Here is a 23107-nt window from a genome sequence, read left to right on the forward strand (position 1 = left end):
CCTCTTCTTAAAAATCTCCAGCGATGGAGCACCTTGTTCTTAATATAAACAAGATCACTACTATATAATGGTTATGGAGTTTATGCTGCTATGAATATCCATTCAACTCTGCAAACCAGAATTATATGGCTAGCTTCCCTGTGCAGTTTCATTAAATTTGATAGGAGCAACATTGTTTTCAATGGTCAGTTTTACTATTTACCACTAGCAGTTTACCAGTTTCCTAGCTTCCCAAACGTCAATGAAAACCTAAGGAAAAACTGCTCCAGTTTAAGACCATTCACAAATTAAAAAAACATTTCTTTAAGGAAGAAGAAAGACCTTCCTGATCTACTACACTGTTATGCCCATCATCTATCTATCTCTCTTTTTAAATCAGGTTTGTTTGTTTACAGGTTGGGTCTGATAACTGTGGACAAATGTGATTAATGAAGTGTGCTAATTGAAGATGAGTGCAGATGATTGATACAGGTCTGGAACCTTTTGTTGAATTGTCTGCATTGGCACTTTGTGCAATCTGAATTTTGGCAAACCCTCACTAGAGCAAAGCTTTACATTTATTGGAGCGGAAATTTCCAAGAATATTTTCTCCTTGCATTCCTTTACGATATGCAACAGAAGGATGTTTTCAATGTATCATCTATGCTTTTTAATTTTTAATTGAGTGTACCCCACCCCAGCCTCCTTCCATTTGGTAAAGGGAAAGGAGTCACTGCGGATTTCACTCCGCTAGTCATTGCTGACTTTAGGGGGCAGTGCTCACCTCCATTTCAAGGCCATTTAGCCAGCACCTGTCTGAAGGCGTTTCTGTGGTCATGTGGCCAGCAGGATGTCACAGAGCTCTGTTACTTTCCCCACTGAAATGGTACCTATTTATCTACTTGCATTTGCATGCTTTCAGACTGCTAGGTTGACAGGAACTGGAATGAAGACAGGAATTCACCCCATCACGTGGCACTCAGATCTTGAACCCAGACTGCCTGTGTTCTAGCTTTCCAGTAGTCCTTCTTTGAGCTAATAAATATTAATAAATATTTAAATAAATAAATAAATAAATAAATAAATAAATAAATAAATAAATATAAATAAATAAATATCTCAGTATGCCAAAAATCCACACAGAACATGAAATCAGAAAAGGAATGGTAATGTTGATCAACTGACTCTGCCCGTAAAGCCTTTGCAAAATGTTCTTTGAAACCTGTGTTGAGTTATGGCTGTGAAGTTCCATCCTCTGCACTCAGAAGTAATTCTCATCTTCTGCTTGCTTCTTGATGAGGCAGTTCAAATAACGCCAAGAGTTTGCTTACCCCTGCAATATCTTTAGGCATTCCTGAAAATATCCTTCTTGCTAAAGAGGTGCACCTCAGCACTTCCATTTGCAAACAATTACAAAATTAAGGGGAAAAAATGCAACAGTCTCAGATCAAATGTTTTCATCTTTCGAGGAAGAGAAGCTCTTGCAGCCTCTGGAGGATCTTGACTGTGGCAGCTGCCAGGAAGGTTAATGAAGAAGATTTGAATTATTTATGCGAGAATATTAAAGAGGTATTAAGCCCAAGGAGATGTCAGAAGACTACCTAGCACTGAGTGATCAAGATAAAGCTTTTCTACATATTCCATTATATGCTGTGTAATTACTAAAACCTAAGCTGGTCCTTAGGCGCATTTTTTCCCTAATATGCTTGTACACTGAAAAACAGGGGAAGCCGGGATTTCTGACTCGCTACATCCTTGTGCCTTATCTTCAGTAAATGTGCTAAATAACCAAAAAAGACTATCTGGAGGGTTGTGACCCAGAAGAGCAAACAACTTAATCTCTACTGCCCCAGAGGGCAGGACTAAAATAGTGGGTTAAAGAAAGAAGGGAGGAAATTCAGCATACACATTTGGAGAAATTTCTTTAGAAACTATGAGAGACTCTCATAGTCAGAAACTGGGTGTTGTGTAATGGACCCTATAACTGAAGGGGTTGGACTAGATGACATTTAAGATCATTTATAATTTATGATCCAGAGGAATCTATGGGGTGGAACAAGATGGGGGAACGTCAGAATGTTACTTACAATTGGAATCTTAAAATTTAGTCCCAGATATAATAAACATTGACATCAGAAGACTCTGGAATGGAGGTTCTGCCAGGACTTCAATACTTTCTACTCTAGTAACTTGAGTCTGGAATTATTTGCAGAGTCCATTCATTTTATGGTGTTATTCTTACTTGTTAAGAAGGAGGAGTTCTCTTCCAAAGAAAATCTAGTCTCTTAGAGCATCACCATCCACCTGCCAAGCCCTGACTTCATCAGGGAGCATCTACTTACTTTCTAGGAAAGATTTTCAGTTAAATCCCCATAGAAGGCAGAGAAGTATCTCCTTCTCTAATACTAAACCACCAGATAATACTTGGAAGCATATTCAGAAAAAGATGCAACCTCAATATCATAGGTATCTTGTCTTAAGGAGCAGAAGTCCTTGGGAATAAAATTTACTTATGAGTACAGACTTGAGCATAATATAATCTCTGACAGTTTCTTTCTTCTGGCTTGTTCCTAAGCCTTGGTTGAAGATAAGAAAAATCAAGGTGAAAACCTTTCAAACCTAGTTCTTGGTTGTTAGCACTATGTTTATTGCTTCTCTTTTGTCCTTCTTAACAAACTGCCTAGTTGCCTTGAACTTCTTGTGCTTGGATTTTGTTTCTCTTGATGAGTTACCCATGACTAATTCTATAAGCAAAATCAGCAAACAAAACTATCATGCTGCTTGCCCTCCTGCATGTACATATTGCATTCCAGTGTTCACGCTCAATTATATGTTTCATTCTATTTCTGCATAATCTATTGTTTTCACTACAGAAAAGAACTTATTTTGGATTGGATGGAGAGAGGGAAAAAAAAGGAATTGATGCAAAAAGAACAAATTGGGGGTCAGGAAGATGAACCTGAAGGAAATAGTCTGTAGAAAAATATGTATGTCTTGCCTTGTTCCAGAAATAGTTGTTTTCACACTCTTAAAGTGGGAAATTCCAATTAAACCAAATTGACGTGTAACCTTGATAGTATAAATGAAGTTATACAACATACTCTTTCTATCATAAAGAGAACAAGCAATGAATCAAACAAAGGATTCAAACAACAGTGCCACATTGGTCCAGTGAACAAGGTGTTTGCCTCACAAGAGCATTCAACCAGATATTTCAATCCAGCTAAACTGTTTGGTAATCCTTGGATTGTGTGAGGAGCAGGGCATTACCCAAGTTTCATTAAACTTAATCTTCCAGCTCTGACAGCTCTGAATGGACCGAAATGTGAGGATGCCTATTTCATTTCAAGAGATTAAAGAAGGTTAAATGACTGTCCAGTTAGAGAATCCAGACTCAGGAAGAAATCTACCTTTCTGAAATTAAGTCATAGAGAAAAGTGCTGGCTGGTGGTTAAGTAAGAGTCAAAAGCCATAGGTGAACGTATTTTCTGTATATAATGAGATATATTGTTATTTAGTAGGAATGTAGCACTATACTTGTGCTGTATGATCCTTTTGTCAATGAAAAAAACTTAGCAAACAAATTATTAGTCCCATAATAACAACAACATACGATAACTAATGCTCTATAATGTACAGGTAGGCCTTGACTTACAACTGTTCAATTAGTGATTATTCAAAATTACAACCGGACTGAAAAATAAGCGATTTATGATCCATTTTTCACACAACCATCACAGCATCCCCATACAGCATCAAAATTTGGATGCTTGGCAACTGAGTCATATTTAAGATGGTTGCAGTGTCCCAGGGTCACGTGATCCACTTTTGCGTCTTTCTAACAAAGCGAAGTCAATGGGGAGCCAGCTTCGCTTAACAGCTGTGTTACTAAGTTAAAAATTGCAGTGATTCACTTAACAACTGTAGCAAGAAAGATCATAAAATGGAGCAGAAGTCACTTAAAAATGCCTCACTTAGCAATGGAAATTTTGGGTTCAGTTGTGTTCACAAGTCGAGGACAACCTATATGATGCAACCGAGGTTTTACTAACGATAGGCAATTAATCTCTGCTTCAATGACTATGGAAGAGAAGAGCACCATCACTCTGAAATTTCTCTTAATAATTAGCTATACTTTTTAAAAATGTTTGCAGGTCTCCCCTGGAATTCCTATCCTGCCCTCTGAAGCAAGAGAGAACAAATTGCTATCGTGTCTTCCCTGGGGTTTATCTTCTCTAGATTCAGTTACGGGGACTTGTATTTTAGGCCTTTCACCCATTGCCTAATTCCTGATAAAAACAAATTAAGTAACAGTTTGAAGTTTCTCCAGGTTCTTTACCTGATGTGGGAATTTGCTATGTGACAAAATGTCAGCCTGTAGTATAGTCTTTAATTACAAAATATATCTGGCGTTTGTGATGCCATTCAGATGGTGGTTTTTGTCAGTCAGTCTCCATCATGGATATCTGTCGAAGTCATAAGATCCTCTATTTGCCTTTTTATGTTGAAATGAAAGTACGAAAGGCAAAGTCTGCATTTTCAGGGCATCATTTACACCATCCATCACACTCATCATCATCCATCACCTCCATCAAATGGTCATAGTCTCTGTTGGATGTAAAAATAGCTTTAAAAAATATTGCAAAAGTAGAAGACAAATACGAGGTTGATGATTTTACTACTGGACAAAATAATAAGGTTGCTATTGCTATGTCAGCCTAATTAGAAAACCAGATTCTTATTCTTTCAGTTACCGTCTATTCAATTTCACAATCCTGCCTAACCTTCTCCAACTTTTATACCATGGCTGAATCAAACTCCTACTTAAGCCTTTATTCTTCCTTCCAAACATGTATAACATTGCAGATGGTATGGGAAGCTGCTGAGAAAATTCCTGCCTTGAAAAATATGGTATCATGGCATTGCCCTAGCTGTCACTAGCTTAGCATTTCAGCAAAGGAAAAATAATGGCTAGGAAGCTGCCCTCGTATACTAATAGCTCAGATTGTTTTGGAAAACAGCCAATCATACCTATTATGTCTTCAGAACACAGGAGATTAGTAATTTATTTTGTCCTTTATGTAATACAATGACAGACATTTTTTTTTTTTTGCTTATTGTAGTCCAGGGAAAAAGAACACTGACCAATGATTATTTTTCAGTCCTATATTGATCTGGAGGGATCACTAAATAGTTCATGGTATTCCCTGACTATACTTGGTATACAAGATTGATAGGAATGAAAAAAGGTTTGCAAAAGTGACTTCAAGAACTTTGGGTTGATTTAGATTTATGGAAATTAAAAGATGCTTGTTCCTGGGGAGGAAAGCTATGGCAAATCTAGACAGCATACTAAAAAGCAGAGACATCACCCTGCCAACAAAAGTGCGTATAGTCCAGGCCATGGTTTTCCCAGTTGCAATGTATGACTGTGAAAGTTGGACCATAAGAAAGGCTGAGCACCAAAGAACTGAGGCCTTTGAACTATGGTGCTGGAGAAGACTCCTGCGAGTCCCTTGGACTACAAGACGATCAAACCGGTCAATCCTAGAGGAGATCAACCCTGACTGCTCCTTAGAAGGCCAGATCCTGAAGTTGAAACTCAAATACTTTGGCCACCTAATGAGAAGGAAGGACTCACTGGAGAAGGGCCTAATGCTGGGAAAGATTGAGGGCAATAGAAGAAGGGGATGACAGAGAATGAGATGGTTGGATGGAGTCATTGAAGCAGTAGGGGTGAACTTAAATGTACTCCAGAAGATGGTAGAGGACAGGAAAACCTGGAGGAACATTGTCCATGGGGTCGCGATGAGTTGGACACGACTTTGCAATTAACAACAACAAAAATTTATGGACAGTGCTCTGAATGTACTGTAGTTCATGATATAATCACATACCCAACAATCTGCAGTTTTCTTGTTCCATTCTATCCAAGAGAAGACATAATGAAGCAGCTCTTTTCATGGGTTTATTTATTAATAACAATACTACCATTGGAAAAAAGCTTTGTCCTTAGATATTATTTGGAAAGGGATTTTGAAAGTTTGTCATTCTATTGGAAACATCATCAGTCTAATTGCTCTGTCCATAGGTTGGCTGGAGACTTTTAAAAGATGATCTCTGACAAGCTAATGGCCATCCTTACCCAGCAGATCTTTTTGAGCAGGAAAATTTTTTCCCACTGCAGCTGTTTTAATAACAACATTTAAAATTGTGTCTAAAAATAAGAATAATAAAAATGATTAGGTTGAAAAAAGCACTAGAAAAGAAAAAGTTTGTCCTTTCACAGTTCCAAACAATTGACTGATGTCTGAGACTTTAATCATCCCTTGAACTGGACCTCAGGTTTGGAGAAGAGAATCTGAGAGCATTGTGTGAACAAGGTGCTTTGTGTAAAATGGGCAGGACAACAGCTTGAAAGCCAATTATCCCAATGCTTCACGGTCAAGACTTTTTATTCAGTCTATTTTATTATTTTATTTTGTCTCAAGGAAACACAAAATGTTGTACGGCTGCTGGGAAAATGAGCATAGAACCTTGCTGAGAATGTGAGTTTGAGTTCTTAGTTTTGAACCAGTTGTGGTTATAATTAAATAATTGTATTAAAAGAACTTTTAAGGTGAGGGGATGGAATACCTGCAGTCCTGCACTGGTTCGTTATCTTGTTAGCGAGCAAAGTGTTTCTTTTAAAGCTGGATGAGAAAATGAGGAACAAGAGAAACTAACATGTGGGTTGAAAGGAAATGATTGTATATGACAGGGGCCTTCAAACTTGGCCCTTTTATGACTTGTGGACTTCAACTCCCAGAATTCCTCAGCCAGCGTGCTGGGGGAAAAAAAAGAGAGAGGAATTTAGAGGGAGAGAACTGGACAATCTGGGGATCACCCCCACTTTGAAGCTTTCATCTCCCAGGATCATGCTAGCCAAATTCTCTCCTTTTACAGAATACAAAATAACAAGACTTGGAAGAGAATCTTCTAGACCAGGGGTCTTCAAACTTGGCCCTTTTATGACTTGTGGACTTCAACTCCCAGAATTCCTCAGCCAGCGTGCCTGATCAGGCTATCTTATGTTAGCCTGAGAATCCATGGCTACAGTACATTTAACTCCTCTCCAACTCTTTTAACACCATCCCAAGTTATTAACCATGTAATAAATAAGCATATCATATTTAACATAAAGTTTAGATTCTTTTCCTTTTGGAAATATAGCCTTTGGCATGTCATTCAAAGGTCAAGTGGAAGGATCAGTGCAAAGATCACTATGGTGTGATCTTTTAAGTAGGTTGAGAGTTGCAACGCTATTAAGGCATCATTTAGTCTTAAAAAATCAATATTACAAAGCTTTGATGGAACAGAAAACCACCTGCTATAATCCCTATCTGTAACACAGAAGGTGACAAGTCTGATGGGTAGTGTCCAACCATTTTTCAATTCCTTGCTATGGACCTATAAATCAAAGCTGGGGAACTCTGATTGGCCTATGTATGAGACACCCACCCAATTTGCATAACTGCCATTTCCCATTCTGCTGTTGCCTCTATCGATAATACGAGAATTCCTGAACACCAAAAATTCTCCATTTCAATGAAAACATGACAGTTCGTGTTAAGGCAAAGATTAAAAACTTGCTGTTTTCCAGATGATGCTGTCTGGTCCAGGCAGCGTAAGCCTCAGCCAGCATAGCCAAAGGAGAAGAGAGAAAACCAGTAAATTACAATCTTCAACTTACAACCTTCATTTAGGGACCTTTCAAAGTTACAACATGACTTATGATCATTTTTCACATGACTGTTGCTGCATCCCCATGGTCACGTGATCATAAGTCACGTGATCAAGATTCAGACAGCTAGCAACTTACTCATATTTATGACGGTGGCAGTTTCCCAGGATCATGTGATCATCTTTCGCGACCTTCTTACAAGCAAAGTCAATGGGGAAACCAGATTCACTCATCAGCTATGTTATAATGTAACAACTGCAGTGGTTCACTTAAAAATTGTGGCAAAAAAAGTTGTAAAGTAGAATAAAACTTACTTAACAAATGTCTTATTTAGCAACACACGTTTGGGATCTACTTGTTGTTATAAGTCAAGGACTACCTGTAACAACTAAAGGAAGACAGTCTATCCCCTTCCCTAGATCATAATTTCTTTTCTTCTTGGGAAGTTGTTTAAGAATTGAAATCACATCTTATTCGGAACAGCATTTACCATTTCATTGTAGGTAAACACTTTGAGTTATACCATTATAACTCAGGATTTATGAATTCTCAAATGCAGCAGTATCTGCCTGGCAAGGCTTTAATGCTAAACTTATTACCTGTAGTGTATTTCCAGATCATTTGAACGAAATTGTGTTGTAGTGTGATATAACTGAGGCAACTTGATCATAATGCGAAAAAAAAGATGGATTGTAAGGTGCTTTTCTGACACAGTTTATGAAATAAGGGATGCATATTATATTCAAATAATGACAATTTATTAAATTTGTATCGTGTCCAACTCTAATAATAATAAAGCTGTTTTTATGGAGGAAAAAGTATGGAAGGCTATATATCAAGGATAGATAAACATTGACACTCCCATCTGGAAATAGCTGGAAATCAGATCTTCTTTACTTTATGTATATGAAATGACTAGAATAATATGGAAAATTAGGTGAGGTCAGTCTGTGAACATGCAAGAAGCTCATTTTTTCCCCTATTCTTTTTTGGATAGAGTTTCAAGATTACACATAGTCCTTAACTTACAACCACAACTGGGATAACAAATTGCATTGCTAAGCAAGGTAATTGTTAAGTGAATCACACCCAATTTTGCAATGTTTTTCAACATGATTGTTAAGCAAATCACAGCAATCAGGAAGCATATCTAGATTGTCCCATTAAGTTTGCTCATCAGAAGCCAGCTGGAAAGATCACACATGGTGACCACATGACCCTGGGATACTGCAACCATTGTTAATTCATTCTGGTTGCCAAGTGCTCGAATTTTGACCATGTGATCATGAGGGATGCTGCCATGATTGTTAGCGTGAGTAGTCTTGTAAATCATTTTATTTAGAGCCATTGTAACTTCAAATAATTGCTAAACAAATTGTTGAAAGTTGAGGACTATCTGTATACCTTCGTTTCAACACTTGGTTAACAACACCTTTTACTTGTTGCCCTATAATGTTGGGAGTGTTTCCTTTCTGCTTCAAAATAATGGGAGTTATTGCCATTCAATTTTTACAGTCATGTTGCAAGAGAAGTCAACACACACACACACACACACACACACACACACACACACACACACACACAATAAGCCTGGGGGCATTGGCATCTGGTGTAGGAAATGTGGTTTCTCTACCCTTGACATAAATCTTTGCCATCAAAAATAGCTCCATTGAATTCAACAGGATTTAATCTGGAACAGATACTCATTGGGAATGAAATTAAAATAACACAAGATAAATTTACTGAGAATTGGCTGATGTTCATTCAGAATAAAGGAAGGGAATCTTTTGACAGCAGGCAACTTTTCTCTTTGTTCTGTTTCATTATTACTGTAATTACCCTTTTACTTCTGAACAAAAGTATTTATTTAAAAAAAAACATCCAGTAGCAAAGATGAAATGAACATTGAGTCACCGCAGTTAGCCTTGATCATAAGCTATATATTGGTTTCTTTCTCATCCTTTTCTTCCTCATCTCGTCTACTTTGCCTTGCCCCTAAATCATCATTAAAAAAAAAAATGGGCATGGGATTTAGAAATCATGACTTATTAAACTGCCAGATGTTTGTTTTAAAAAGGTTCACTGGAGATACAGCTTTACTGAACTTCTCAGGAACTTAAATTAAAATCAATGAGAAGTGTATGACTAACATCCCCAATGGAATTCTTGGAGAACCTAAGAAGCTGTAGCATCTGCTGACTTCAGTAACTTAAAGTTTTAGCATTATTGTTGTTGTTGTTGTTATATTATTATTATTATTATTATTATTATTATTATTATTATTATTATTATTATCATCATCATCATCATCATCATTTATTCATTAAACATGAACCTCAGTCAACTGAACATTCAAATTGGCTGGCGCTGATGGTTGACATGGGTTGCTACCAGCATCCTAGGTGTCAACCAGGTATCTCCTTAAAATATAAGATGTTCCGAGTAGCGCAGTTTTTTGTAACATTGCTGGAGTTATTGCAGGAAGCTGCAGTTTCTTGTTGTATTTTGCAAAGTTTTGGGACATAGTTCCCAGTGCCCCAATGACAATAGGTACCACTGTTACACATTTCATCCATAATTGCGCAGTTTCGATGGCCAGGTTGCGATATTTCATAATTTTTTTTAGTTCTTTTTCTTCAACTCTGGCATCTCTGGTATAGCGATATCAATCAGCTGTATGCTTTGGTTCTCTACACAATATCTGGCATATTGTGTTCCAAATGGTGATCAGTCTGTATTATTATTATTATTATTATTATTATTATTATTGATCATCGCACAGTCAGCCAGATGTTCAGACTGGCATTTGGCATTTTGTCTACCTATCGAGTCCTTACCCAGGACCTGGGATAGGCAGATGTGGATGTTTGATGGTGTTACAGGTATCGTCGCAGGATGGAAGCAGTTCCTAATAAGGCTGCCTTTTGCAATTGACTAATCGCGAATCAAGTGGTGCTCCAGTTGTTTTGGGATTGCACCCAAGGAGCCTATGACTATTGGTACTCCCCTTGCTTGCTTTTGCCACAGTCTTTCTATTTCTATTTGTAGGTCTTTGTATTTTGTTATCTTCTCCAGTTCTTTCTCTTCTATTCTGCTGTCTCCAGGCACTGCCACGTCCACTATCCAGACTTTTTTGTCTTTCTTATCGACAATTGTTAAGTCTGGGGTGTTATTATTATTATTATTATTATTATTATTATTATTATTATTATTATTATTATTATTATTATTATTATTATTATTATTCAGGGTATCTCTCTGCTGCTCTTGTGACATCATTTATCAGTTAATGGTGACATAGCTCCTTGTACCCATGTATGGAATCTTTCAGCTCCTGAATGAAGGCAAATATGCGTGCCCCAGGATAATGTTGTAGGATTCAATCTGGGTTGGTCACCAGGAGGCTTAGTCTTCCAAGCTTTTGGACTCATGCTGGAACCCATCTTCAGGGAACTTCTCTACAGCAGAGAAGGGAGCAAGGGTTTAGCAGCACCAGGAAACAAGACCCAACAACTTAATAGCTGGCTATCAACACCCCAATCAACAATGAAAAAGCCACATGCAGCCATATAAACACCCAGAACAGCCTAAAGCATGCACTCTGCTGTAGAAAGGTTCTTGAGCATGGGCTCCAGCACAAGACCAGTGACTAACCCAGGTTGGATGCTGCAATCTTTCAGCTTTATATTTTAAAAGGTTCTTGCATGTTGTTTGGATATAACCTACAACGGATATGTGTAATCATCAAAGAGAAGAGGTTTCTTTTGATAATGCTTCAAGGAAAACATTGAATCATCTCTATGAATGATTGTGCTCTCCCCGAAATCTCAACGTCTTAAAAGTAAAGTAGAAACACTGCTCATTTCAGGACATCCGTGACAAGCAGTTCTACAGAAGATGCTTCTGTATTGTACTATCCATAGTATCCATGCATATTATCCATGCATAGAAGTTTCTAAGCACTGGATGCATTAGAGGAAACAGTTTAGAGAAAACCCCAGTTGTTAAGATATGAATAGCCTTGGCCTTTATGCTGTGTCATTTCTATGGTCTAAAGTGCTTCATGGAAATAAATTGTGTCTGTCCATAATAGCTACACGAACCAAGCAAGGAGTTGATGAAACCTATTTATTCTGAGTACAGGAATTGAATACGTGATTAAATCTCCTTCACTAGATTTTAAAGGTGGTGGCTTGAACTTGAATATTATTCCAAAACTCACATTAGTGTATGAAATTTGGGGGCAGCACTTGAGGTATTATGCTTCATCAGAGTTATTGCTCAATCATAGTCTAGCCTGACTTCGTGTTATTTTCATTATCATAACCCAGCAAATGGGTCCGCAAGCCTCAATCTCATTGATACCGAAAGCCTCAAGCACAGTATGTTATATTGGTGAAGGGAAATTATTAAAATGTTTCTAGGAGCTTTTGCAAGAGGGATGATGGGAGAAAAATGATAATAATAGCCCTGTCCATTCATAAAATATCATGGTAGAGCTTCTAAAGTAGTGGTTCAATAGAATACCTGTGGTCTACTCTTCAGCCTACCTTATAAGGATTGAGGTAGAACTGAGGTCAGAGATGGCCAGTATGCAAACATACAAGGTGGCTCTGAGGCCAATATGTACTATGCCAAGTATCCAGAAAGGTGAGAGGAAGAAGCCATGAGTTTCAGCTAAAAAATCTGTGAATGTCCTAGCTTCTTTTCACTACAGTAGACAAGTATCTGCTATGTGTGACTTCATTCTTGTCTGTAGTAAAGATTCTAGCTGAACCATGTCTGTGACTCTTCTGCCAAGTCTTATGAGGAGTCCAGTTAAACTATGAAGTATCAACAGTTCTGTGGTTTACTGCCCGTCCAAGTCATGGCAGAATGATACTGGCTCCAGGTAATCTCTATTTGCCTTTGCATTTGTGTGTGTGTGTGTGTGTGTGTGTGTGTGTGTGTGTGTGTGTGTGTGTGATGGGCACTTTTGCAAACAAGCTACCCAAGAAAGCTAAGTTGGCTTCATGATTTCAACTGTTCCATAACATTATAAAGATTAATCTTCCCTGATTGTTCTCTAACTTTGGTTTTACTGTTCTTCAGCAATCCTTAGATGTGGGGCCACATCTTGCTAGTAGTTTAATGACAGATAAAACAACAATGCCTAATTTTCATAAAAGAATTTAACCTTAATTTCTTACCATTCAGTGCCAGGATAGTGGCAGGCAAATGGTAAAGGCATTAAAGGATGGGAAGAAAGTTTCTGATCCCAGAATTGGAATCTTCCCTGGTGCTGCGCAGAACTGTGGAAGCAATATGGTACCTGGCACATCACTGATAATGCCATTGCCCATCACGGGCATCAAGGCATTTGGTAACAAGTTGCACATTGCTGTCTAACAGTGACACTGTAGAGTATGCCTGCAATCTAACAGGCTACTCATATCTCTTTATTGTGAACAAGGTTTTTAAGGTAGGTAGCTAAATAAATGGTAGCTAGACAGACATACCAAATAGACAGAACTGGAGGAAAACTGCTGCTGATGTATTTGCCAAACCTTTTGTTCAGCCATCAACAGGTTCATTGAGGTAAACAACATCTACACACCATTCAAAAGAGAGAATTAAAAAAACTAAAAATGGAAACAAGAAGAGAGTAATACACCTCTTCACCAGCAGCAAATGCCAGGATTGATTGTACACCAACAACCAGGGTGGAAACACACCAATCACAAGGAACTACCATCTCAGACAAAACAACCAAACAGTAAATAACATCCACCAAGAACACTCCCACCAACAGGGACAGTGCAAGCCACTTGATTATAAACATGGAATGTATAAACTACATTCACTTCTAGCATAGATACTGTTAGTTGTGTAATGAAATCACTGCAAGAAAACAACCAAGCTCAGACAGCACCAAGGACCCCCACATTTTCTTTATCCACTTCTTGTTGATAAACATTCATTTAGCTTTTTAAATTTTGTTTTTCATTCCGACATTGCCATAATATTGATTCATTATACATGTATCAACAGAAACAACCAACTTAAAATCAATTTTAGCGTGGGCATATTGACATCCTGAACCAATTTGGAAAAGCTGATTCTTGTTTTGTTTATTTTTTCCTATGGATTAAGCAGGATAAATCTTCTTTTCTTTAGCATCCCTGTGGGACATACTTTAAAACCAGCATTGATCCAAACCCTATCAAAAATACACTGAATCCTGAGATTTAGCTTCCATCTACTGTAACTAAATGCTGAGATCTGTTGCTTGCATGTCACATCTCTCTGCTTTTTTTCTAAAGTCTGTCTTTTGTTCACTAGAATAAATCTGTCATTTTCAGAGAGCATCCATAATCAAGTCAAGCCAAACAATTTTTTTCAAACATTGGAAGTTATTAAATATTGTGATATTAACTGAGAAAATGGAAGCCTAACTGATGCATTTGCAGAAAGAAAAGTAGAGAACTAAATACTTTTTGACTTTACCCTTAAAATTTAAGAGTGCTAGAATCCACATATTGTGCTATATGATAATGTTTTGTGTTTTGGACTGATCACGGTTTGTGCAATCAGCCCATTGGACTTGAGAATTGTGGTTTGTAGGTAAAATAGATGACAGTAGCTTATTATTTTAACTGTGGTTCAAATAAGCCATGGTTTAGTGCAATTCATGAGCTGAGTCATAAATCCAAACTGGCTTCTTATGTAGGTAATATAAACAGAATTTAGTACTTCCTGAATTAATACAAAATATTTCCTGGGTTAAATGATGGATTCTTTTTCAAACAGCCCAACACTTTGCTATAATGGCAAAAAAAGGGTGAGATGAGGCAGCCAGTATATTTAATATCATAAAGCCCCAGGTTCAGTCTTGACATCTTTTATCAAAAAGATCTAGAATATCATACAAAATGTCAAATGTGGGGTTAATGCTAAATAAAGGCAAAACACTGGGCAATAAATCTAACTTTATATTGATGCTAATGAGATCTTACCAGAAAAGAGCTCCTGATATTTTGGTTGTTGAAAATGCCAGCCCTTTGCATAGTGCTTTAAAAAAAATCATGGGGATAATGGAGATAAAAAGAATTTAGCAACATTATCTGTCTATATCTCATCTATCTGTCCACCTGTCCAACTACCTTATCCTATCTATCTATCTATCTATCTATCTATCTATCTATCTATCTATCTATCTATCTATCTATCTATTATCTATCTATCTATCTATCTATCTATCTATCTATCTATCTATCTATCTATCTATCTATCTATCTCATCCACTGAAGAAAGTTTTCTAAAATGTTACATTCAGAAAATATTCATAGATACGGGGTATTCCAGCAAAATGATGGAAGTTTGGGACAAAAAGAAGGAAATTATTTTTCACAGAGCGCATAGTAAAACATTTGTTCCAACAAAGTATCTTGATGAACGTTTATCCAAAAGGCTTACATTCAAATTTAAATTTGAGGAAAACAATTGTTCTTATTTCTACTGGTCTCATCTATCGGAACCATTACAGAAGGTTTACTAGAGGACAAGTTTATCAATGCCAAGTTGGAACAAATTTTGCTCCCAAGATTAGATTGATATCCAGAGCATGGCAGCTGTATTGTTGATTATATACAAGTCTTTGATCTCTTCTTCCACAGATCTTATTTTTCAAAGTTAAATAACCCAGAACCTAGGGGAACAAATCATCTCTCCTGTTTAAGCCATTTTCTAATGTAGAATGGATAGCCGCATTCATAAACTTGTCACATAAAGAAGCATTATATTCAATGTACATTGGTAAGAAACCCTATCATATTAAATTATTATTTGTACATGCCAGTGAGCACTACCACTACACTGATGTTTCTCAACTTTGGTGACTGTCAGATTTGTAGATTTCAACTCCCAGAATTCCTCAGGCAGCAGAATTCTGGGAGTTGAAGATCACCCATCTTAAAGCCATAAACATTGAGAAACACTGCACTACAGGTAGAAGATCAAGAAGACTCAAGAAGACTGACTTCCGGTGGTTAAAGCGGTGGAGATGGCGGCTACTTTGTAGCCGTCCTCCTGAGAAGGTGTCAGATCCGCGGAGCACAGCGTTTACCAGCTGGCCCGCGGCTCGCAATCCCCTTCCCGGGCGAAGGGAAGGGGTAGAGATTGCATGAATAGAGGTAGAACCTCTTAACTCTCCCTGGATTTTTATTTTTAGGGGGGTAGAAAGAGGGTTCCCTCGGAGTTCATTGCCTTCTCCGCCTCTCAGCTGTCTTTGTTTCTTCGGAAACAAAGCGAGACGCCGCTACCATCTCCGTACTTAAAGAAACCGTGAGTAATCTTAAACCGGACAGAACTGTTTAAAGGATTTTATTTATAGTTTAGCTTTATTTTATCTTTTTTTAGTTTATTTAGTTTATTTAGTACGTGCTGATTTTTTTTTATTTTTTTTGAGCTTTCTCTTTTTTTTCGGGCGGAAAAGTGAGAGTGAAAGTAAAATGGCGTTTTGAAAGTTTTTTCCTTTAAAAGACGGATCGGTTGAACTGTTGTTTAATATTGCTTTTTTTTTACTTTTTTACTTTTTTATTCTTGGGGACTTTTAGATTGATCTTATTTTATTCTATTTTATCTTATTTTTAATTTTTTTTTGGATTACTTATTTTTATCGGTATTTTTAAGAAGAAAGGAAGATAAATTAAAATGGCTTCAAAACGACAACCAGCTACTGCAGCTTCTAAAGTAACTTCTTCTCCTGCTACTTCTACTGTGCAACAACAACTTAAAATAATACCCTCAGTGCAGCAACCTAAATCTACTCCACCTTCACCTCCCCCATCTGGCACATCAGCACAAGACATTAAAGAAATAATGGTAAGTGCCGTCTTACAGTTTAGGGAGGAAATGAAACAACTTTTGGACCAGAATAAATCTGAATACTTCTAGCTCTATCTGGAATGGCCTCAGTGGTTGTGAAGCTGGACTCCAGAGTAGAGGAAATTGAAGAAACAGTTGAACTTTTGGATTATAAATTTCAAGATATGGAGAAAAAAGTGGAGACTTCACAAGATGATATTCTTATGTTCCAGTATAGACAGATGGAATATGCTTTGAGAATAAGGGGTCTGAAAGAAGATAAAACTCAAGATTTGATGGAAATGGTGATTAATGACTTGGCTGTTATTTTGAATATTGATAAAGAAGAGTTACGTGGGGATGTGGAAAGAATTTATAGAGTTAATTCTTGGATTGCAAAACAGAGGAATTTGCCTAGAGATGTGGTGATATATTTTGCTAAGAAGTCTTTGCGAAATCAGATTCTACAAACTTTTTATAATAAAAGATTTCAGATTGCTGCCCAAGATATTATTATTTTAAAGGAAATTCCACCTAAAATTTTAAGAAGCAGAAAAGATTTTGCTTTTTTAGTAAATGAACTTAAAGCAAGACAAATGCCATTTAGATGGGAGATTCCGATGGGCATTGTTTTGAGCCATGCGGGGACACGTTATAGACTTAATACAGTTGCTAAAGCTAAGGAATTTTATAAAACGGTCCTGGGAGCAGGCTCTCCTTTGCCCATGATGCATAAAGTCTTGAGTGACAAAGAGATGGAACAGAAATCTGAAGGTACAGGGATGATGACTGCTGGACAGGTGGTATGGATGTCTCAACCAGAGGTTAAAGAACAGAGAATGACCCGTGCAGCACATAAACGTAAAGAAAAAGAACAACAGAAAAAAGAAAAAGAAAAAGAAATTGAAGAATCTACTCAGCAAATTGCTTCAGTGCCGGTGGGAGGAGCAAGACCCAAAAGCTCTGCTACATATTCATCAGCAGCAGAATTTGAGCGGATCTTCTCCAGGCTGAAGGCCAAGGGAGATGGCAAAGCTCCTGTCCTGGAATGTTAATGGATTAAACATTCCTCAAAAGAGAAAAAAAATTTACCACTATTTGAAACAACATAACAATGATATTATTTGCTTGCAAGAAACTCATATTACAGCTAAAGATCAAAAATATTTAAATAATCCTCGCTTGGGATCTCATTTTGTATCTCCCGCCCCTGGGAAGAAAGGGGGTGTGGTAATCTATGTTAAACAGAATTTATCTGCTACCTTGTTAGAATCAGATCCTTACGGAAGATATGTTATGCTTGAACTTGGTTTATATGGCAAGAAAATTCTTATTGTGGGGTTGTATGCACCAAACCAGCAACAGGAGCAATTTTATAGGTTACTACATCAGAAAATAACTTTGTTGGACTATAGATCTGTGATTTTAATGGGAGACTGGAATGGTGTCTTAGATATACAAATGGACAAAAAAGGCTCTTCTACCTTTTTTAAACAGGCTAAATTACCTAAAGCCTTTTTTGATATGAAAGAAGATTGGGAATTGAGAGACTATTGGCGTGAACGTAATCAAGAAGAAAAGGATTTTACGTTTTTCTCAGATAGACACCAATCTTTCTCAAGAATTGATTTCTTTTTGATCACAACAGATTTATACAACAGGGTGAAGAATGTAAAAATTTTTCCTAGGACATTGTCCGATCATAGTCCAGTTTGGATGGAACTGTTTGTAGAGAAGGAAGATAGGAGATCCTGGAGGGTGAATGAGAATTTATTTAAACAAGAAAAAAATGTTCATAAATTAAAGGAATGTTTAAAGGAATATTTTACTTTAAATATGAACAAGGGAACATCAATGTCAATGGTCTGGGATGCAAGTAAAGCTTTTATGCGTGGTATTTTGATAAAAATGAATAATTTGCATAGACAGAAACAGACTCAGAAACGGAAAGACTTGGAAGAGGAGATTAAATTAAAAGAGAAACTTTTAATTTCAAATCCCTTAGATGAAAAGGTTAAAGGAGCTTTAAAATTGTTAAAAACACAATTTAACATGCTGATGGCTGATCAAGCTGCAACTAATTTGCTATTTATGAAACAAAATACATTTTGTAATGCTAATAAACCAGGGAGATGGTTGGCTTATCAGTTAAGAAAAAAACAGAAACAGAGGAATATAGATAAAATAAATTATAATGGTAAATTGGTTTATCAGAAAGAATTGATTAAGAAATCTTTTTTAGAATACTATCAAAAATTATATAAGGGTACTAATATTCAAATTACAGATATAAATAATTATTTAGGCAAAGTTAACTTTCCTAAATTAACAGAAGATCAGGAAAAAAAGATTAACGGTTTAATTACTAAGGAAGAAATTGTTACAGCTATTAAACAATTGAAATTGGGCAAAGCGCCGGGTACGGATGGGTTGACATCTATTTATTATAAAGCTTTAGTAGAAGAGATGATTCAACCGTTGTGTGAACTGTTTAATAATTTATTACAGGGGTTAGAGATCCCTCCATCCTGGCGTAATGCATTTATATCATTGATTCCAAAAGATAGTCAAGATCTTACTTTGCCTAAAAATTATAGGCCTATATCTCTTTTAAATGTGGATTATAAAATTTTTGCAAAAATTTTAGCTAACAGGCTTATGGGGATCTTGCAGCAGTTTATACATAGGGATCAATCGGGTTTTATAACTGGAAGGTATATGAAGAATAACGTTAGACAAATTATTAATTTATTAGAGTATTTAGAAAAGAATAACCAAGTCTCTGCAGGCCTGATATTTTTGGATGCTGAAAAAGCCTTTGACCAAGTGAATTGGCAGTTTATGCTGTGTTTAATCAAGGAGATGAATTTTGGACAAAATATATTACAAGTATTATCCAATATATATCAAAACAGACTGCTCAAATTATTGTAAATGGGGGCTTGTCAGAGGCTTTTGTAATAGAAAAAGGAACAAGACAGGGATGCCCGTTGTCTCCGTTATTGTTTGTTTTAACACTGGAAATTTTGTTGATTAAAATTCGGGAGTCTCAAGAAATAAAAGGAATAGAAATTAATAAAAAAGAATATAAATTAAGAGCCTTTGCAGATGACTTGGTTGTTACTTTGTCTCAACCTGTTTCTTCGGTGGTGAAATTATTACAATTGATTCAACAATATGGACGTGTTTCTGGCTTTAAAATTAATAATAATAAGACCAAAATACTAGCTAAAAATATGACTAATGGTGATAAACAGGCTCTAGTTAACTTAACAGACTTTGAAATTGTTGATAAGGTAAAATATTTGGGGGTTACATTATCTGCTTCTAATGTAAAATTGTATAAAAATAATTATGAAAAGCTGTGGATGGAGGTACAGAAGGATTTAAAAAACTGGAATAATTTACAGTTATCCCTTATGGGCAGAATTGCAGTTATTAAAATGAATGTCCTGCCAAAGTTTATTTTTTTGTTTCAAATGTTACCTATTTTAAAAAACGAACGTAATTTAGATGAATGGCAAAAAGGTATTAATAAATTTGTTTGGGCAGGGAAAAAACCAAGGGTGAAACTTAAAATAATGCAAGATTTTCGTGAGAGAGGTGGACTCAAGGTACCAAATATGAAATTGTATTATGATGCTGTAGTATTGACATTGATTAGCGACTGGGTGAATTTAACAAATACAGAAATACTTCATTTGGAAGGCTGGGACCTATTTTTTGGATGGCATGCCTATTTAATATTTAATAAAAAAGTGGATTGGGTTTTTAAGTCTCATATTATAAGAAACTCTTTGCTAAGAGTGTGGAGAAAGTATTATAAAAGTGACTTCAAAATACCATTATGGGCTATACCTCGGCATGCCATAGAAGGTATAAGGAAAGGGGTAAATATGGACAAGGTCTCTTACGTACAGTTACTAAGATGGGATGGCCAAGACTGGCAGTTAAAATCTTTGGAAGAATTAACACATGAAAATTTAACTTATTCATGGTTCCAATATAGACAAATAGTGGATAGATGGAAGATGGATTGTAAAATGGGCTGGCTTAGAGAAGATGAAATTTTTTTAAAACAAGTAAGAGATCAAAGGCCAACCCATATTAAGAGAGTTTATGGGGTTTTAGTGGAATTAGATTCAGAACCTGAACTAGTTAAAGATTGTATGATTAAATGGGCACAGAATATTGGTGAAACGATTTCAATGGATACTTGGGAACTTATTTGGATAAGAAATGTTAAATTCACACAAGCGCAAAATTTAAGAGAGAATTTTTATAAGATGTTTTATAGATGGCACCTTGACCCAAAGAAAATGTCCATTATGTACCCTAATCTACAGCCGAAATGCTGGAGATGTGGATATTTGGATGCTACCTATTACCATATTTGGTGGACGTGTAAGCATATAAAAGCTTTTTGGATTAAGATATGGTGGAATATTCAAAGAATTTTTAAAAGGAGGGTAAAATTTACTCCGCAATTATTTTTACTAGGTATTGTTATTGACTGTGATGCTAAGGAGGTTATATTGATGTTAAATTTGATTACAGCCGCTAGGTTGTTAATAGGACAATATTGGAAGAAGGAATCTTTGCCTACTTTACAAGAATGGTTTCATAAAGTTTCGTATTTGGCAGAAATGGCAAAGATTTCGGCTTTCCTAAAGGAGCAATCTCAAGAAAAATTTTTTGCGGTATGGGAAAAATGGATAAATTTTATACAACATAATTTGGATATGGAAAAATATTATTTAGCCTTTTTATAATTTGTAATGATTGTTTTTTCTTTCTTTCTTTCTTCTTTTTCTTTTTTATATATATACATTTTTTACGTATTATTATTCATATATATATTTTTTTTTATATATATATATATGCTTTATTCTTCGTCTACTTTCTTCTTTCTTCTTTCTCTCTCTCTCTTCTTTTTTTATTTTTTTTTTCTTTTTTAGTATATATTATTCATTTTAAAGTTTATGTTATGCATATTATTATTATATATATTATTACTGTGATTATTATTATTATTAATTATTTTATAAATTGCAAATGTTATTTTTAAAATATTTCTTAAATAATCCTATATTCAGTTCTGGGAAGTCGGGGGGGGGTGGGGTGGTTGGGGAGGGGAGGGTGGATTCTTATTTGTAAAACTTTTGAAAAATTTTAATAAAAAAAAAAAAAAAAAAGAAGACTCAAGAAGACTGCTTGTCAATGGAATTGGTTAAGGCATTTCAAAAACAAGAGTCAAAATGTCAAATCTTACCTTCGATCTACACTAACTACAAATAAACCAATAATTTAGCCAGCTGCACAATTAATGTTGCCCATGAGAGATGATATAGGGTTTTTGCTATTTAACACTAAAACCCGAACTCTCTGATAGGTGCCCATCTTTCCGGTAGACCCAACGGGTTTTTTTTTCCATTAAAATTCTAGGTCGCATGAAGTGCCCCTTGTGCTGTGTTGCTGAAGCAGTACCATATGTTTGTATGCCACAAGATGCCAAAGCATGACCCCCCCCAAAGAAAAATAAGCAAACTCTTAGAAAACCCTCAAGAAACAGCTTCTCACTCCTCACCACTTCTAGCGCTGTATGAAAAGACCACCGTCCAGAAAGGCAAACACAAACAGCTGGATCGAAACATTTTGCAAAAAAAGCAACAACAATTCCTCTCTCCTTCCTCTGTTCTAGGTCAAAATGCATGTATCCTAAGGCCAGCCAAGGGTACTTTGGCATCTGAGATGGAAAATTCTATGTTTTCCTAACTTGCAAGAAGCACTGCCAAAAGTAATTATCTTCCTTTTCTGAATGATTGGGTGGGGGTCTGCTTTTGCTGAAAAGCAATTAGTTTATCTGTTTTTCCTTCTCTGAGGGAGAAAAATGTGGTTTTGTACAAAGATGATTTTTTTTCAGGTATTTTGAACGGTCAGATTTTGTTTTTGTTTTTATTAAACAAGTGCTTGAAACTTTAACAAGTCCAGGGAAATCAATGCTGAAATAGTCTACTTACTATTTGTCTTATAATTATATTAACTACATGCAAGAAAATAAGAGCTAGAGCAGATACTTGGCAATGCCCAAAGGCATCTGTAAAGAATCATAAGGAGATGAAGACTTCTTCAACTGAATGAAGACTCTGCAAAGTCATTATGGATTAATAATGACTGAAGTGGCAAATTTTGGTACTGTTCCTTTACTCTAAGCAAGGGTTGGACTAGAAGACCTTCAGGGTCCCTTCCAACTCTATTATTCCACTATTCTCTGCTTGGAACCTGGTGTCTTGTTGGTACTGTGAAGACTCAGAAAGACATATCTACAGAATTATTCATTGAAAAGATTTATATGGCGATCCCTTTGAGCAATTCTGGGTGACTCACCATAATAAAACCAACAAAAAAAATGACCATCATAAGACAATCAAAACAATGAAACTGTAAAGCAAAACACCTTGCCTTCTAATTGTCTTCCTTGGAATGACTCACAGTAGGCTCAGCTGCCTTCCTTCCATATACAATTCCATATCCTTCTTGTACAATCCTAGCACCCAGTAA

At 36.2% G+C, this 23107-nt stretch overlaps 1 protein-coding gene across 4 annotated transcripts in view; it reads left to right on the forward strand.

The window, feature by feature from the left end:
- Positions 1 to 23107, forward strand: part of CDH11 (cadherin 11) — a 109419-nt gene that overhangs the window by 20977 nt on the left and 65335 nt on the right. The window contains exon 1 of one of the 4 annotated variants that reach the window (XM_039327543.1): positions 21911 to 22343. The exons of the other annotated variants lie outside the window; for them this stretch is intronic. The gene's annotated coding sequence lies outside the window, so the exon portion shown is untranslated. Of the gene's footprint in view, positions 1 to 21910; positions 22344 to 23107 lie in introns of those variants that run through there. 4 annotated transcript variants of the gene reach the window in all.

The sequence above is a fragment of the Crotalus tigris genome, unplaced genomic scaffold, assembly GCF_016545835.1.
Source record: "Crotalus tigris isolate CLP2741 ecotype Arizona unplaced genomic scaffold, ASM1654583v1 scf7180000024362.2655971311:6658466, whole genome shotgun sequence".
Taxonomy (NCBI): Eukaryota; Metazoa; Chordata; class Lepidosauria; order Squamata; family Viperidae; genus Crotalus; species Crotalus tigris.